The 6,106-nt window shown below is 35.6% G+C and overlaps 1 long non-coding RNA gene across 1 annotated transcript; it reads left to right on the forward strand.

Annotated features, from left to right (window-relative positions):
- The first annotated feature begins 3,813 nt into the window (after positions 1-3,813).
- LOC136771577 (uncharacterized) lies at positions 3,814-5,836 on the forward strand. Its single transcript, XR_010822344.1, has 4 exons — positions 3,814-3,967; positions 4,502-4,574; positions 4,873-4,938; positions 5,709-5,836. It is a non-coding gene; the product is annotated as an uncharacterized LOC136771577 (long non-coding RNA).
- The last annotated feature ends 270 nt before the right edge of the window (positions 5,837-6,106 follow it).

Here is a 6,106-nt window from a genome sequence, read left to right on the forward strand (position 1 = left end):
TACTGTATTACTGCACTCTGTATTGCTCTTGTATTTTGTAAGTCGCCCTGGACAAGGGTGTCTGCTAATAAATACATAAGTCATACAGTAAGTCTAATATTAACAATATTCTGACAATATTCTACATAGAATATGCAAAGAAAATAAATGAATACCAAAAACAGCAATAATAATAATAATAATAATAATAATAATAATAATAATAATAATAATAATAATAATAATAATAATAATACATGTTATATTACTTATCATTATTTTCTGTTATATTATTAGTTTGTTTAGTGTGAAGAGTGCACATTTGGTCATTTAATTCTTCCCACAGCAGTATGTCAGCAGCAAAAAATAAATCACTATAAACCAGCCTCCTCCAGCAGCAGTGCCCCTTCCAGTTAGCCAGATGACAGAAGTCAGGATTTTCCATTCCTCAAAGCAAGCTTAAAGTCCAGATGAGTAAATTACCATAGCAGAGCCTGATTTAAATTATTGGATTAACTGACTACGGCTGACTAGACTGAATTACTTAAACCAGTGACGAGGAATGGGGCCCAGTTCCAGTGCTGCTTTAATCATTTGTATAAATGATTTTAATTTTGATAATTAACACTTTTCTGGTGTAGGTAAATAAAAATGTATATTGAGTCCAAGAACAAACTTACTGTGATATTGTCTTCCATAAATTGAAATGTGCATGTCATGTCTTTACTTCTATTCACATTGGAGGTAATGTGTGGGGAAAGGCTTTAAAATCACTAATTACTGCTCCGAGAGTCCCCTAACTCCACATAAATACAGAGCACTGAAAGAAAGTACATAACAGTATTTTATGTATCTTAATATTACAAAATACCAATAACATACCATTGATAGCATATCATACAACAAAGGTGTAAATTGTTATTCCAATATTATGTTCCACAATACAATGTCAGGATTATTTCAATACAGCACACGTGTTATGCATAGCATTGCCTAGTATAATATACTTTGCTTACTTAAATGCTATTGATTCACTTTGATCCCACCAAGAGATAATCAGAAAAAGTGCGACTAGATTAAAAATCAAATAGGGCTGGCCGATAAATCGATAACAATAATTATCGGGGTAATTACTTATCTCGATAACGATATAAATATAATGTCGATAATTCGGTACAGCAGTCCAGTTCACCTCTATGACACAGCAGCAGCGTGCGGAGGAGTGACAGTAGCCCGCGGAGAGGAGCAGCCTGAAACACTGCGCCTCTCGGACCCCTGGCTCAGCCAGAGCCCTCTGTGAAACCCGGCCGTGTCGGAAGATCATTTGTTGTGGAGGAGCAGAGCGATTGTGGGTTTGGTTTGTTTCGTTTTAAAAACAAAGACCGAAAACAACACTACGAGCGATACAGCCTGATGTGGAGACGACTTGTGTGTCTATTTTATTAATTCTGCTGTACATGATTGTAAACAGCGTAATAAATAAAAGTTTTTGTTAAGAGAGATTAGGAAGAGCTAAACGTGTATAGACAACATTATATTCAGACAAGCATTACGTTACTGTAAGAAAACATCTCCAAGTGCAACAATAAAATATTTGCTATTTATTATTATTATTATTGTTATTATTGCAATCATCATCAAGATATGTGCTAGTAGATATGTATTTTAAACGGCATAACTTGACTCCCTTAACTTATTACTCTTACTACAGATTTGTAACTCCAAACGACACTTTTGAGCGTATTATTTTAATTTGCTTAGGAGACGCCCTTAACCAGGGCAAGTTACAGTTGAAACACAATACACACGTTTCGCGATTAATCCAGATACAATATAGCAGGTTTAAAGTGTGCACACTTCAGTCATGGCGTTTATGGACACATTTATAAACCAGTCCAGCGGCTCGCCAGTCATATTTGCCGGCGCTGCAGCTTTTGAGTGCAGCTCCGAATATCATTTTAATATCTCGACAAAAAGAACCAACTGTGTGTGAATGTGTGAGAGAAAGCACCGCCAGCAGAAATAATTTGAGATCAGGGGACATTCATAAAACATTCGGGGCTGAAGCCCCCCTAAAACATGAACCAGTCCTTAATATTTTAGAGGGAAACCCAGATCTGCTGTAGGTATTTATTCATTCATTTAACTTGTAAAAGGACACACGTTAACTAAATTGTGTTCGCCTTGATGCTGATTGTCTCCGCTGGGCTGTTATACATCAGACTGCAGATATTTATTTTATTGAGGAAAAAGGACTGAAATGGATTTTACTTAATTTTACTGATGCATATTTCTATGTTTTTTGTTTATCATAATTTTTTTGAACCTCAGATTTGTGAAATGATCCACTGTTTGGCAAGTGTTTGTCATGTTCTGACCATAAAGAATAGTTTAAAACCACAATTAACTGTCTGGTTTCTTCAACTTTCACTCAGGAGCAAAAATCAGCCTTTTAACTTGAAAGGAATAATGATTTGACATTCATCGTGAAAATTATCGATATGGACTGATATGAAATATTTTATCGTGATAACATTTTTGGCCATATCGCCCAGCCCTACATTCAAATAAAGATTACTTCCTTATTTATATAATTGTATTCATCGTCTGATTTTAACAGACTGCTACATAGATTGGCTCAGCAAGAAAAACATTGAAGAGGCTGAAATAAAATCAAGATTTTCCAAAATTGCAAGATATCTTACAAAAACAAAACATGGACATTAACAAAAAATATAACTGTGGACCAAAGACTGGTCTTGTTATTTTTAATTAAATGTATTACATTGCACCATATAAGTTACTATAACATACTGGGCAGAGCTTTTATGTTTGAATTGGTTTTATTGCTTGTTACCTATAATTTCACGTCGTTTTTTTTTTTTGTAATAGACGTTTATATCTGGTCTAATTATTGTACATTTGTTTTTGTATTTCAATTGTTTTTTTTATTTTTTTATAAAGCATGTCATAGCTACTCAAATAAAATATCACATGTAAATACTACATTTATCTTTAAGGGTCCTGATAACTTATCCGTAGGATTAATCAATACAAATTGTGCTGTATCTTTGATACATTTTCTAGCTTTTCAGTCCATATCAGTAATATTTCATATTTAGAATTTGAAATGAAGACCTAAAAATATCTTTAGTATCTATAGTATATGTATGTGTGTTTCTGGTCAAAAGGTGGTCACAAAGTGGTCAAACCAGCAAGAGCTAGTCAGACCAGCAAGAGCAGGTCACAAGGTGGACAAACCAGCAAGAGCTGATCAAGGTGGTCAGACCAGCAGTAAACCAGTTGTTCCAAAATACAAAATACAAGTCTAATACGTCTCTTGCTATGAAAATGTGGGAAGCTCTGACCTGGTGTGTTAAAATGGGTGTTTTAAATCCTGGAGGTTTCTTTGGGAAATGAAGTCCCTTTGCCCATATCTTAAACATAATGTTTCAGGGTTTCCCACAGCTATATACAAAAAATCGTTGACCAACAGTACACAAGAACCTATATTGAAACAAGTGCTCTTACTCCAATGAGGACAAAACATGCCACCTTGTTTAATATCAAATTAAAGGGGATAACTTAAGGATCTCATAAATGTGAATACTAACCACACCACATTCATACACAGACAATAATCCATGTAAAACACATTTTGTGAAACTATCTAAAACTCATGGAGGCAGCAACTTTCCAATACACATTATTAGGGTGGAGGGGGGCAGAAAACCCAACAATAGGATATTTAAATTGTATGACACCTGAACCAACCAATCAGCAATTTGGAGGGAAAGACATTAGAAACTCGTCTAAAACATATAAAAGCCGTGGTTAGGGACCAGCAATTTGGAGTGGAAATCCAGGAGGATATCAGGACCAGAACTTCTCCACCAAAAACCTGGAAGCTTGGCAACCAAGTCCCCAAATCCACACAGTCTGCCAGCCCTCCCCACTATTGAACGTCTGCATAACTGAAGCTACACAGGTAATACATTTCTGCATACTATTCAAGGATTACATAAATCACAATTACATAAAACCTAGTAGTGCATGGGCTCTGAATTGTAGGAACAGGTGGAATTTAACTTTTAATTGTATTATTTTACATATTTTGTGCCTCGACATTTTCAATCAACTGAGTTTGTATTAGGAAGGTATTGTGGTCATTTACCCAGATGATTCAGAGGATGGCCGCTGTGGGTTATATGTATAGGGGTCACTAGAAAGCAGGACTTTATTCAGCAATTATTACTTCCTCTGATATTGATCCAAGACAAACAAGCCACACTCCATCTAATGGTCTTAGGCCAATAAAACAATTACTAAGGAGAAATGAAAGGCAATTTGTCCATTGCAATATTTTGGATGCATCTTAACAGATCAGCATCCATTCACTCAATAGACTAACTACACAGCATTTAAATATATGAAATGATCACACTATGATAACAGGCCATGAATCAGCTGCCTTGTTAATTAAACATGCAAACTATTAAAACACAATCCCTCTGCTCCTCAGCAGGACAACACTGAACCCAGAGGCACCATGAAGACTATGATCATTCTGTTCGTCATTGCCACGCTCTACAGCAGTAAGTGAAACCTATGACAATTCATCATCAATAACTTTGTATTGGGCCACCATAGACTGCTTAACAGTGGAATATTTAACGAAGAAAGCAATGTAGACTTGTCCAAAATGACTACTGGAAATGTGAAGATGACATTTTAAACAGAAATGATAAAGAGCTCTTATAACAGGCTGCCCTACAAATATATACAATGTCTGAGAAATACAGAGTAATAAAAGCCGAGTCTGTGGTTTATGTATCTATTTGGTAACTCTATGCACAACATCTCCTCATCTGCTTTAAATGCTCTTCTTTTCAGTTTCAGCTGTATGTGCACTGGCCTACCAACCTGTCAGTTTCATGGGAAATCAAAAAGGGAAGTAAGGTAAGTCGAATTCAATATTTACTAAGTATTATTAATTAATAATATTGAATGTAGTTTACTTACACAAGTTCCATGACAGCTCCATCAGCATCAGACAACTTTAACAGTGGTTCCTACAGCTATATACAAAAAGCCATTACCCACAATTCTCATTTTCACAGCAAGAGGTGTATTGGTAAAAAACCACATGAACTGCATAGCAGGTTTTAAGTTCAGAGTTTGAAATTAGTTATTGTGTAAAGTCAAGAACAATGTAATGCTACAAACATTCTTATTTAGCTCATAGGAAAATACTTGAATTATTGTTATTGATATCAGATATAGTGCTTGATTTGGGAACAATAACCCATACATTATGTATGGTATTTCAGATTGAAAAGTAATTATACAATGTTACATTTTGTATATATAAAAAGGTCACATTTTGGTACTTGAATAACTGAAGGATAGTACATTTCTACCATACTTGAAAATTGATCCATCTGGGTTTGTAGTGCAACAGAGAAATGTGCAAAAGCAACAGATCAGTTAGCATAGGATCTTAAAAACATATATAGGTGTTTTTTTTTCACATCCTATCATTAACAATCTGGTGATTTTGAAGATACAAAAATTAGCATTTCAGCAACAAGAACAGATCTGCATGGAGTTCAAAAAGTGACAAGCGAGTCTTTTTAAGGAGGAGAGACAGAGAGTGGCTGGTGGTTCAGGGACCTAGAGTTTACAATATTATTATTATAACCTATTTGTCTGCCTCTTCCTTTTTCTAGAGTTCATCGGAGGCTGCTGTAATCAAGACCATTCCCGCCTCGCTCTATTGAAATAAGAAACTGTGTAACAGTCTGTATAGTAGAAAGAGTGATGAGAGCATTAACTAAATAAAATCCCTGTCCACAAAGCTGTGTTTCTGCCTCTCATTACCAGTGCCGAGAGCATCCTGTGTCTGTAAGGAAGGGTGCTGGCAATGCTGTGTAACTGTGCACTTGCACAACTGGGCTCACACAACATTGTGCAGCCTGTTCAAACACAAACAAGGACTTCCTAATTGCTGTCCAAGCCTTGGAAAAACTCGGGCCAATTTGACGTCATATATGTACTTTGTCAAATTCACACTGTTAGAGTGCTGATTACTGTATTTGTCTTTAATTTACAGTAGACACACATTCAC

This window comes from Amia ocellicauda, chromosome 15 (genome assembly GCF_036373705.1).
Source record: "Amia ocellicauda isolate fAmiCal2 chromosome 15, fAmiCal2.hap1, whole genome shotgun sequence".
Lineage (NCBI taxonomy): Eukaryota > Metazoa > Chordata > Actinopteri > Amiiformes > Amiidae > Amia > Amia ocellicauda.